Source organism: Nerophis lumbriciformis, linkage group LG04, assembly GCF_033978685.3.
Source record: "Nerophis lumbriciformis linkage group LG04, RoL_Nlum_v2.1, whole genome shotgun sequence".
In the NCBI taxonomy this organism is placed as follows: domain Eukaryota; kingdom Metazoa; phylum Chordata; class Actinopteri; order Syngnathiformes; family Syngnathidae; genus Nerophis; species Nerophis lumbriciformis.
Genome location: NC_084551.2, coordinates 57,247,501 through 57,260,000, shown reverse-complemented (window position 1 = coordinate 57,260,000; position 12,500 = coordinate 57,247,501). Strand labels below are relative to the sequence as shown.

Sequence of the window (12,500 nt, the reverse complement as noted above, 5' to 3'; positions counted from 1 at the left end):
TTGATAAACGGTTTTCGCCTTGCATAGGAGAGTTTTAACTTGCACTTACAGATGTAGCGACCAACTGTAGTTACTGACAGTGGGTTTCTGAAGTGTTCCTGAGCCCATGTGGTGATATCCTTTACACACCGATGTGGCTTGTTGATGCAGTACAGCCTGAGGGATGGAAGGTCACGGGCTTAGCTGCTTACGTGCAGTGATTTCTCCAGATTCTCTCAACCCTTTGATGATATTACGGAGCATAGATGGTGAAATCCCTCAATTCCTTGCAATAGCTGCTTGAGAAAGGTTTTTCTTAAACTGTTCAACAATTTGCTCACGCATTTGTTGACAAAGTGGTGACCCTCGCCCCATCCTTGTTTGTGAATGACTGAGCATTTCATGGAATCTACTTTTATACCCAATCATGGCACCCACCTGTTCCCAATTAGCCTGTTCACCTGTGGGATGTTCCAAATAAGTCTTTGATGAGCATTCCTCAACTTTATCAGTATTTATTGCCACCTTTCCCAACTTCTTTGTCACGTGTTGCTGGCATCAAATTCTAAAGTTAATGATTATTTGCAACAACAAAAAAAAATGTTTATGAGTTTGAACATCAAATATGTTGTCTTTGTAGCATATTCAACTGAATATGGCTTGAAAAGGATTTGCAAATCTTTGTATTCCGTTTATATTTACATCTAACACAATTTCACAACTCTTTGTATAACCAGAAATAAACTAAACCATTTCCTTAACCAGATATAAACAAACGCAAAACTATGTTGAATTCATTCTATGTCCAAAAACATGAACTTACTGAGCTGTATCCTAATTTGTGTGTATATTTAATTACAGATTATATCCCCAAAAAGTACATTCCTGTTTTTTTTGGGTGGAATTGATCTTGAAATCGTCATAATAAACGTCAGGTAGCTTGGGAGCTAATGTTCAGGTAGCATTGTCTCTCTGACCTGCAGTCAGATCTTTGAGTCCAAACGCGTGTGGTGCTGGCTCGAGCGCAAAGAAAGAACCGACCCCAGGTCAGTGTCTGTCTTCGCGGGTCTGCGGCCGCGTCGTGCACGAACAAAGGGGGGCGCGAGTCTCCGTACTCTGGCGCGAGGGCTGACGCACAAGGCACCTGCTGCGTCGCTCCGGTTGGCTCTTCGCTCACGTCAATCATCTTTAGTCCCGCCCCGCGCCTGTCATCATTGGCTAAGGACGTCATCGCTTTGAGCTTCCCAAAGACGCCATTCGTCACCGCTTCCGTGTTGGCGCCCGTCGAGCCAGTCCACGGGGGGGCGGGTCTTTACTGCTCCGTTGTAGCTTTTCATTGGCCGGCGCCGCCTTCTTGTCGCTTCTGATTGGCGCCCGTACCGGAAGCGGTGAAGCCTTTGCCCTCACGCCGCTTCTGTGCGTCTACTTTAAGGACGCTGGTGTGTGTTGGAGCGGCGCCGCTGGCTGGGGCTTGGAACGGTGCGATGATAATAGACGCATATGCGGTAGACAACACACCTTTCACTCAGCGAAACACCCACGAAACAGCTTCCGGACGCTCCTCGGCGCACCTTTAACCACTTGGAGCGAAGGTAAGGGCTAATCCAACTTAAAGAGAAGCCGGCGTGATCGACACCCTTGAACGTCTCATATTCCTGTGTAGTCATTGCTGGGGGTGAGGCGTTCACGGGCTTTACCTTTGTTTAAAAGACGCCTCTCCAATTCTCTTTGAGTCCGACAAAGACAATATATATTGAAAACACGACACATATATAGTCTACGGGGTTTTTTGTTGGCTAGTTGGAAGGTGTGGCTGCTTTGCTGTCATCATTATAGCTTTAATAGGGCCTGCTGATAAAACGTCTCATCATGCACCTTGGGGAGAAAGAAAGGCGTGTCCAGACCCTGCCCGGTGCACACAGCTAAAGACACAATCAGTAAAAATAGCTAAAGACACAATCAGGAACTGACCCCCCTCTCCTTGAAGTTATTGTCTATCCGGATGTTGCTATGGAGGCTTTGCTTGTGTGTGTGTGTGTGTGTGTGTGTGTGTGTGTGTGTGTGTGTGTGTGTGTGTGTGTGTGTGTGTGTGTGTGTGTGTGTCTTAACAAGTTACGACCAAAATCATGGTCCCAATAGGGAAAACCATTGCATCGGGTAGAGAGCCATAATACTAGAGTCCGTGAACATTGCTCCAAAGTCAGGATCTTTCTGTTGATTTAATGTACATACACAAGTAAAGATTGACAGGTGCAAAGGCAGCAATATATGATAAAACAAGATGGCAGCTAAAGAAGGACTTCCCTTATTCATCCCCGAAAAAAGCCGCCAGGTGAACAGCTGATTTTACAACTTCCTGTGCTGACGTAAGACAAGCCATATGTGACCATAGGATGAACAAATACTAAGACTATAGTGGCCATTAACAGTTAGCTTCTACTTTTCATAATTTTGCCAAGTAAAATTCAGATTATTATTATAATATTGCCAACATTTTTTAGTTTTCTTATTAAATTGTGACTTGTCGAGTAAAATGACGACTCTTTTCATAAAATTGTCAAAATTTAAAGCATTTCTTGTATAATTGCGCCTGTTGTTGAGTAAAAGTCCAACTTTTATCGTAATATTGCACAAATGTTCAGTTTTTCTTGTCAAATTTTGAATTGCGTTGAGTAAAACTACGACTTTTATTATAATACTGCCAACATTCTAAGTTTTTCTTGTGAAATTGTGACCTTTTTCTTGTGAAATTGTGACCTTTTTCTTGTGAAATTCCAACTCATTTTTCACAACAGGCTTTTTTTATATATGCATAGTATGTATATATTATTAATGTTGTAAATACACTTATTTATATATCTAGAAAGGCTGGTCCTAAAGAGGGAGGCATTTTTCTCATGAAGGTACAAATACAAAAGTGTGTGTGTGTGTGTGTGTGTGTGTGTGTGTGTGTGTGTGTGTGTGTGTGTGTGTGTGTGTGTGTGTGTGTGTGTGTGTGTGGGAACAGGACTAACAAGACAGAATTGTGGACAAATGAGTCTCCCACGCTCTCACAGCTGCACATAACACAAGGGTTTATGATGACAACTTTTATGCAAATGCTTTCCCCGCGCGCGCGACATTGTTCACATTTCTGATTCCTGCCACTTGCCGCGTTATGCAGCGTGGAAAGGAAAATGGAACTTTTATTGTAGTTGCGCTTTACAGAAAGGATGACAAAATGACATTTCCAGTACAAGCCCGTCCAAAAACAGTTGCAGTATTGTAGCAAATGCGTATCTTTTATCTGTGCGTCTGTAATCTGATTGTGTGTGTCTGTATCTCAATCTGTGTGTGTGTAACCAGATCAGAATAACATGATTGGGTGCAAGTGGTGAGTTTTTGTAGCAAAACTATTTGCAATCTGTGCGTCTGTAATACCATTCACGTGTCTGTGTACTCATGTGTGTGTCTGTATCTCAATCTGTGTGTGTGTAATCTGATCAGAATAACATGATTGGGTGCAAGTGGTGAGTATAGGGAAAGGAAATGTGAAGTTGCAGACAGACTGGTGTTTTCTTTTAACCCGGACACACAAATCTTTCTCAATCTGTGCGTCTGTAATACGATTCATGTGTCTGTGTATATTTGTGTGTCTGTATCTCAATCTGTGTATGTGTAACCAGATCAGAATAACATGATTGGGTGCAAGTGGTGAGTAGAGGGAAAGGAAAGGTGAAGTTGCAGACAGACAGGTTTTTTTTTTAAACCCGGACACACAAATCTTACACGGAAGAAGTGTCGGCAAAGTCTTGTGTAAAAAAAAGACAACCGATCAGGGTTCCTGCTTCACACAAACTTGAATACACATACACACACAGATCAAAATACGGACGGGCAGGTTTTTTTTGTGGGGAGAAGTAACGTTGTAGCAAACTATTTGCAAAGGTGTATTTCAGTCTGTGCGTCTGTAATACGATTCATGTGTCTGCGTACTCATTTGTGTGTCTGTATCTCAATCTGTGTGTCAGAATAACATGAGTGGTTGCAATAGGGAAAGGAAAAGTGAAGTTGCAGACAGACAAGTCTTTGGACATGGACACACAAATCACGTGTCAAAAAGACAACCAATAAAGTCTCTTGCTACACACAAATCTGAATACACACACACTCGCACAGATTGAATACGGACAGATTTTTTTCTGGGGAATTTTGTAGCAAAACTATTTGCAATCTGCGCGTCTGTAATACCATTCACGTGTCTGTGTACTCATGTGTGTGTCTGTATCTCAATCTGTGTGTGTGTGTAATCTGATCAGAATGACATGTGTGTCTGTATCTCAATCTGTGTGTGTGTGTAATCTGATCAGAATAACATGATTGGGTGCAAGTGGTGAGTATAGGGAAAGGAAAGGTGAAGTTGCAGACAGACAGGGTTTTTTTTTAAACCCGGACACACAAATCTTACACGGAAGAAGTGTCGGCAAAGTCTTGTGTAAAAAAAGACAACCGATCAGGGTTCCTGCTTCACACAAATTTGAATACACATACACACACAGATCAAAATACGGACGGGCAGGTTTTTTTGTGGGGAGAAGTAACGTTGTAGCAAACTATTTGCAAAGATGTATTTCAGTCTGTGCGTCTGTAATACGATTCATGTGTCTACGTACTCATTTGTGTGTCTGTATCTCAATCTGTGTGTCAGAATAACATGAGTGGTTGCAATAGGGAAAGGAAAAGTGAAGTTGCAGACAGACAAGTCTTTGGACATGGACACACAAATCACGTGTCAAAAAGACAACCAATAAAGTCTCTTGCTACACACAAATCTGAATACACACACACTCACACAGATTGAATATGGACAGATTTTTTTCTGGGGAATTTTGTAGCAAAACTATTTGCAATCTGTGCGTCTGTAATACCATTCATGTGTCTGTGTACTCGTGTGTGTCTGTATCTCAATCTGTGTGTGTAACCAGATCAGAATAACATGATTGGGTGCAAGTGGTGAGTATAGAAAAAGGAAAGGTGAAGTTGCAGACAGACGGGTTTTTTCTTTTTTTAACCCTGCAGACAGACAGGGTTTTTTTTTTTAACCTAGACACACATATCTTACACGGAAGAAGTATCGCCAAAGTCTTGTGTAAAAAAAGACAACCAATCAGGGTTCCTGTTTCACACAAATTTGAATGCACATACACACACACAGATCAAAATACGGACGGGCAGGTTTTTTGTGGGTGGGAAGTATTGGTGTAACAAACTTTGCAAATGTGTAATTCAGTCTGTCTGTCTGTAATACGATTCATGTGTCTGTGTAATAATTTGTGTGTCTGTATCTCAATCTGTGTGTCAGAACAACGTGAGTGGTTGCAATAGGGAAAGGAAAGGTGAAGTTGCAGACATACAAGTCTTTGGACACGGACACACAAACCACGTGTAAAAAAGACAACCAACAAAGTTTCTTGCTACACACAAATCTGAATACACACACACTCACACAGATTAAATACGGACAGACATTTTTTTTCTGTGGAATTTTGTAGCAAAACTATTTGCAAATGTGTATTTCAATCTGTGTGTCTGTAATACGATTCATGTGTCTGTGTAATATTTGTGTGTCTGTATCTTAATCTGTGTGTGTGTAATCGGATCAGAAAAACATGATTGGGTGCAAGTATAGGGAAAGGAAAGGTGAAGTTGCAGGTTTTTTTGTTTTGTTTTTTTGCCCGGACACACAAATCTTACACGGAAGAAGTTTAGGCAAAGTCTCGTGTAAAAAAAGACAACCAACCAGAGTTCCTGCTTCACACAAATTTGAATACACGCGCACACACAGATCAAAATATGGACAGACAGATTTTTAAATGTTTTTATTAAACACGCCCAAAATAGATATACGGACACACAAATTAAAACACGCACGCATGGATGGGATTGCACACAAATGGGTACACAGACACGTGAATGGGATTACACACACACATATGGATATACACTTACACAAATGAGTACACAGACACATGGATCTGATTACAGACACACAGATTGAGATACAGGCACACAAATGAGTACACGGACACACAAATGAGTACACAGGACACACAAATGAATACACAGACACACAAATGAGTACACAGACACATGGATCTGATTACAGACACACAGATGGAGATACAGACACACAAATGAGTACACAGACACACAAATGAGTACACAGACACATGGATCTGATTACAGACACACAGATGGAGATACGGACACACAAATGAATACACAGACACACAAATGAGTACACAGACACATGGATCTAATTACAGACACACAGATGGAGATGCAGACACACAAATGAGTACACAGACACACAAATGAGTACACAGACACATGGATCTGATTACAGACACACAGATGGAGATACAGACACACAAATGAGTACACGGACACACAAATGAGTACACAGACACACAAAATAGACAGACACATGAATCTCATTACAGACACACAGATGGAGATACGGACACACAAATGAGTACACGGACACACAAATGAGTACACGGACACACAAATGAATACACAGACACACAAATGAGTACACAGACACATGGATCTGATTACAGACACACAGATGGAGATACAGACACACAAATGAGTACACAGCCACACAAATGAGTACACAGACACATGGATCTGATTACAGACACACAGATGGAGATACAGACACACAAATGAGTATACGGACACACAAATGAGTACACAGACACTCAAAATAGTAGACAGACACATGAATCTGATTACAGACACACAGATGGAGATACGGACACACAAATGAGTACACGGACACACAAATGAGTACACGGACACACATGAGTACACGGACACACAAATGAGTACACAGATACATGGATCTGATTACAGACACACAGATGCAGATACAGGCACACAAATGAGTACACGGACACACAAATGAGTACACAGACACATGGATCTGATTACAGACACACAGATGGAGACACAGACACACAAATGAGTACACGGACACACAAGTGAGTACACAAACACACAGATGGAGATACACTTACACAAATGAGTACACAAACACACAGATGGAGATACACTTACACAAATGAATACATGGACACATGCATCTGATTACAGACACACAGATTGAGATACAGACACACAAATGAGTACACAGACACACAAATGAGTACACAGACACATGTACACGAACATATGAATCTGATTACAGACACACAGATGGAGATACAGACAAACAAATGAGTACACAGACACACAAATGAGTACATGGACACACAAATGAGTACACGGACACACAAAGGAGTACACAGACACACAAATGAGTACACAGATGCATGGATCTGATTACAGACACACAGATGGAGATACAGACACACAAATGAGTACACAGACACACAAATGAGTACACAGATACATGGATCTGATTACAGACACACAGATGGAGATACAGACACACAAATGAGTACACGGACACACAATTGAGTACATGGACACACAAATGAGTACACAGACACATCGATATGATTACAGACACACAGATGCAGATACAGACACACAAATGAGTACACGGACACATCGATCTGATTACAGACACACAGATGGAGATACAGACACACAAATGAGTACACAGACACACAAACGTGACTGGGATTACAGACTGAAATACACATTTGCAAATAGTTTTGCTAGAAAAATACTTCCATAGGTGCCCTCAGTAGAAAAGGTAGGAAAAAGGTAAGCATGGCGGATCTAATTGGCTATGGCAATGATCTATCAACTGTATGTGTAACTATCAGCTATGTGTAATTATCTATCAACTGTATGTGTATTATCTATCAACTGTATGTGTAATTATCTATCAACTGTATGTGTCCGTTCACTTGCAGCACTGGAAGGAGCATAATATGACAAGAAGACAATATGAATACTTTTACATATTTAAGGAAAGTCCATGAAAAAATACTTTTATCTTAAATTATGATCATGATTTCTGGTTATGTTAGGCCAGCAGAGAAGGTCTTGCTGCCCCCCTGTGTGTGTGTGTGTGTGTGTGTGTGTGTGTGTGTGTGTGTGTGTGTGTGTGTGTGTGTGTGTGTGTGTGTGTGTGTGTGTGTGTGTGTGTGTGTGTGTGTGTGTGTGTGTGTGTGTGTGTGTATATGTATGTATGTATGTATGTATGTATGTGTGTGTGTGTGAGAGTAAGATTGAATGTGTATATATATGTATGTGTGTGTGTATATATATATATATATATATATATATATATATATATATATATATGTATGTGTGTGTGTGTGTGTGTGTGTATATGTATATGTATGTATATATATATATGTGTGTGTGTGTGTGTGTGTATATGTATATATACAGGTAAAAGCCAGTAAATTAGAATATTTTGAAAAACTTGATTTATTTCAGTAATTGCATTCAAAAGGTGTAACTTGTACATTATATTTATTCATTGCACACAGACTGATGCATTCAAATGTTTATTTCATTTAATTTTGATGATTTGAAGTGGCAACAAATGAAAATCCAAAATTCCGTGTGTCACAAAATTAGAATATTACTTAAGGCTAATACAAAAAAGGGATTTTTAGAAATGTTGGCCAACTGAAAAGTATGAAAATGAAAAATATGAGCATGTACAATACTCAATACTTGGTTGGAGCTCCTTTTGCCTCAATTACTGCGTTAATGCGGCTTGGCATGGAGTCGATGAGTTTCTGGCACTGCTCAGGTGTTATGAGAGCCCAGGTTGCTCTGATAGTGGCCTTCAACTCTTCTGCGTTTTTGGGTCTGGCATTCTGCATCTTCCTTTTCACAATACCCCACAGATTTTCTATGGGGCTAAGGTCAGGGGAGTTGGCGGGCCAATTTAGAACAGAAATACCATGGTCCGTAAACCAGGCACGGGTAGATTTTGCGCTGTGTGCAGGCGCCAAGTCCTGTTGGAACTTGAAATCTCCATCTCCATAGAGCAGGTCAGCAGCAGGAAGCATGAAGTGCTCTAAAACTTGCTGGTAGACGGCTGCGTTGACCCTGGATCTCAGGAAACAGAGTGGACCGACACCAGCAGATGACATGGCACCCCAAACCATCACTGATGGTGGAAACTTTACACTAGATTTCAGGCAACGTGGATCCTGTGCCTCTCCTGTCTTCCTCCAGACTCTGGGACCTCGATTTCCAAAGGAAATGCAAAATTTGCTTTTGTCAGAAAACATGACTTTGGACCACTCAGCAGCAGTCCAGCTCTTTTTTTCCTTAGCCCAGGTGAGACGCTTTTCGCGCTGTTTCTTGGTCAACAGTGGCTTGACACGAGGTATGCGGCAGTTGAAACCCATGTCTTTCAAGCGTCTCTTGGTGGTGGATCTTGAAGCACTGACTCCAGCAGCTGTCCACTCCTTCTGAATCTCCCCCACATTTTTGAATGGGTTTTTTTTCACAATCTTGACCAGGGCGCGGTGATCCCTATCGCTTGTACACTTTTTCTGACCACCGTTTTTCCTTCCCTTTGCCTCTCCATTAATGTGTTTGGACACAGAGCTCTGAGAACAGCCAGCCTCTTCAGCAATAACCTTTTGTGTCTTTCCCTCCTTGTGCAATGTGTCGATGGTTGCCTTTTGGACAGCTGTCAAATCTGAAGTCTTCCCCATGTTTGTGTAGGCTTCAGAACTGGACTGAGAGACCATTTAAAGCCCTTTGCAGGTGTTTTGAGTTAATCAGCTGATTAGTTTGTGGCACCAGGGTTCTTCAAAATTTAACCCTTACACAATATTCTAATTTTGTGACACACGGAATTTTGGATTTTCATTTGTTGCCACTTCAAATCATCAAAATTAAATGAAATAAACATTTGAATGCATCAGTCTGTGTGCAATGAATAAATATAATGTACAAGTTACACCTTTTGAATGCAATTACTGAAATAAATCAAGTTTTTCAAAATATTCTAATTTACTGGCTTTTACCTGTGTATATATACAGGTAAAAGCCAGTAAATTAGAATATTTTGAAAAACTTGATTTATTTCAGTAATTGCATTCAAAAGGTGTAACTTGTACATTATATTTATTCATTGCACACAGACTGATGCATTCAAATGTTTATTTCATTTAATTTTGATGATTTGAAGTGGCAACAAATGAAAATCCAAAATTCCGTGTGTCACAAAATTAGAATATTACTTAAGGCTAATACAAAAAAGGGATTTTTAGAAATGTTGGCCAACTGAAAAGTATGAAAATGAAAAATATGAGCATGTACAATACTCAATACTTGGTTGGAGCTCCTTTTGCCTCAATTACTGCGTTAATGCGGCGTGGCATGGAGTCGATGAGTTTCTGGCACTGCTCAGGTGTTATGAGAGCCCAGGTTGCTCTGATAGTGGCCTTCAACTCTTCTGCGTTTTTGGGTCTGGCATTCTGCATCTTCCTTTTCACAATACCCCACAGATTTTCTATGGGGCTAAGGTCAGGGGAGTTGGCGGGCCAATTTAGAAGAGAAATACCATGGTCCGTAAACCAGGCACGGGTAGATTTTGCGCTGTGTGCAGGCGCCAAGTCCTGTTGGAACTTGAAATCTCCATCTCCATAGAGCAGGTCAGCAGCAGGAAGCATGAAGTGCTCTAAAACTTGCTGGTAGACGGCTGCGTTGACCCTGGATCTCAGGAAACAGAGTGGACCGACACCAGCAGATGACATGGCACCCCAAAGCATCACCCAACCATGCAAATTTTGCATTTCCTTTGGAAATCGAGGTCCCAGAGTCTGGAGGAAGACAGGAGAGGCACAGGATCCACGTTGCCTGAAGTCTAGTGTAAAGTTTCCACCATCAGTGATGGTTTGGGGTGCCATGTCATCTGCTGGTGTCGGTCCACTCTGTTTCCTGAGATCCAGGGTCAACGCAGCCGTCTACCAGCAAGTTTTAGAGCACTTCATGCTTCCTGCTGCTGACCTGCTCTATGGAGATGGAGATTTCAAGTTCCAACAGGACTTGGCGCCTGCACACAGCGCAAAATCTACCCGTGCCTGGTTTACGGACCATGGTATTTCTGTTCTAAATTGGCCCGCCAACTCCCCTGACCTTAGCCCCATAGAAAATCTGTGGGGTATTGTGAAAAGGAAGATGCGGAATGCCAGACCCAAAAACGCAGAAGAGTTGAAGGCCACTATCAGAGCAACCTGGGCTCTCATAACACCTGAGCAGTGCCAGAAACTCATCGACTCCATGCCACGCCGCATTAACGCAGTAATTGAGGCAAAAGGAGCTCCAACCAAGTATTGAGTATTGTACATGCTCATATTTTTCATTTTCATACTTTTCAGTCGGCCAACATTTCTAAAAATCCCTTTTTTGTATTAGCCTTAAGTAATATTCTAATTTTGTGACACACGGAATTTTGGATTTTCATTTGTTGCCACTTCAAATCATCAAAATTAAATGAAATAAACATTTGAATGCATCAGTCTGTGTGCAATGAATAAATATAATGTACAAGTTACACCTTTTGAATGCAATTACTGAAATAAATCAAGTTTTTCAAAATATTCTAATTTACTGGCTTTTACCTGTATGTATCTGGGTGTTGTTGATAAACGGTTTTCGCCTTGCATAGGAGAGTTTTAACTTGCACTTACAGATGTAGCGACCAACTGTAGTTACTGACAGTGGGTTTCTGAAGTGTTCCTGAGCCCATGTGGTGATATCCTTTACACACTGATGTCGCTTGTTGATGCAGTACAGCCTGAGGGATGGAAGGTCACGGGCTTAGCTGCTTACGTGCAGTGATTTCTCCAGATTCTCTGAACCCTTTGATGATATTATGGTGAAATCCCTAAATTCCTTGCAATAGCTGCTTGAGAAAGGTTTTTCTTAAACTGTTCAACAATTTGCTCACGCATTTGTTGACAAAGTGGTGACCCTCGCCCCATCCTTGTTTGTGAATGACTGAGCATTTCATGGAATCTACTTTTATACCCAATCATGGCACCCACCTGTTCCCAATTAGCCTGCACACCTGTGGGATGTTCCAAATAAGTGTTTGATGAGCATTCCTCAACTATCAGTATTTATTGCCACCTTTCCCAACTTCTTTGTCACGTGTTGCTGGCATCAAATTCTAAAGTTAATGATTATTTGCAAAAAAAACAAGTTTATGAGTTTGAACATCAAATATGTTGTCTTTGTAGCATATTCAACTGAATATGGCTTGAAAATGATTTGCAAATCATTGTATTCCGTTTATATTTACATCCAACACAATTTCCCAACTCATATGGAAATGGGGTGTGTGTGTGTGCGTGTGTGCGTGTGTGCGTGTGTGTGTGCAAGCACACCTGTGAAGTGAAAACCATTTCAGGTGACTACCTCTTGAAGATCATGGAGGGAATGCCAAGAGTGTGCAAAGCAGTAATCAGAGCAAAGGGTGGCTATTTTGATGAAACTAGAATATAAAACATGTTTTCAGTTATTTCACCATTTTTTGTCAAGTA

General features: G+C 41.1%; 1 protein-coding gene across 5 annotated transcripts in view; it reads left to right on the top strand.

Moving 5' to 3' along the window:
- The first annotated feature begins 1,388 nt into the window (after nucleotides 1-1,388).
- myh14 (myosin, heavy chain 14, non-muscle) overlaps nucleotides 1,389-12,500 on the top strand; it is a 149,939-nt gene continuing 138,827 nt past the window's right edge. For all 5 annotated transcript variants that reach the window (XM_072913082.1, XM_072913081.1, XM_072913080.1 and 2 more), the window contains exon 1: nucleotides 1,389-1,571. The gene's annotated coding sequence lies outside the window, so the exon portion shown is untranslated. The remainder of the gene's footprint in view (nucleotides 1,572-12,500) is intronic.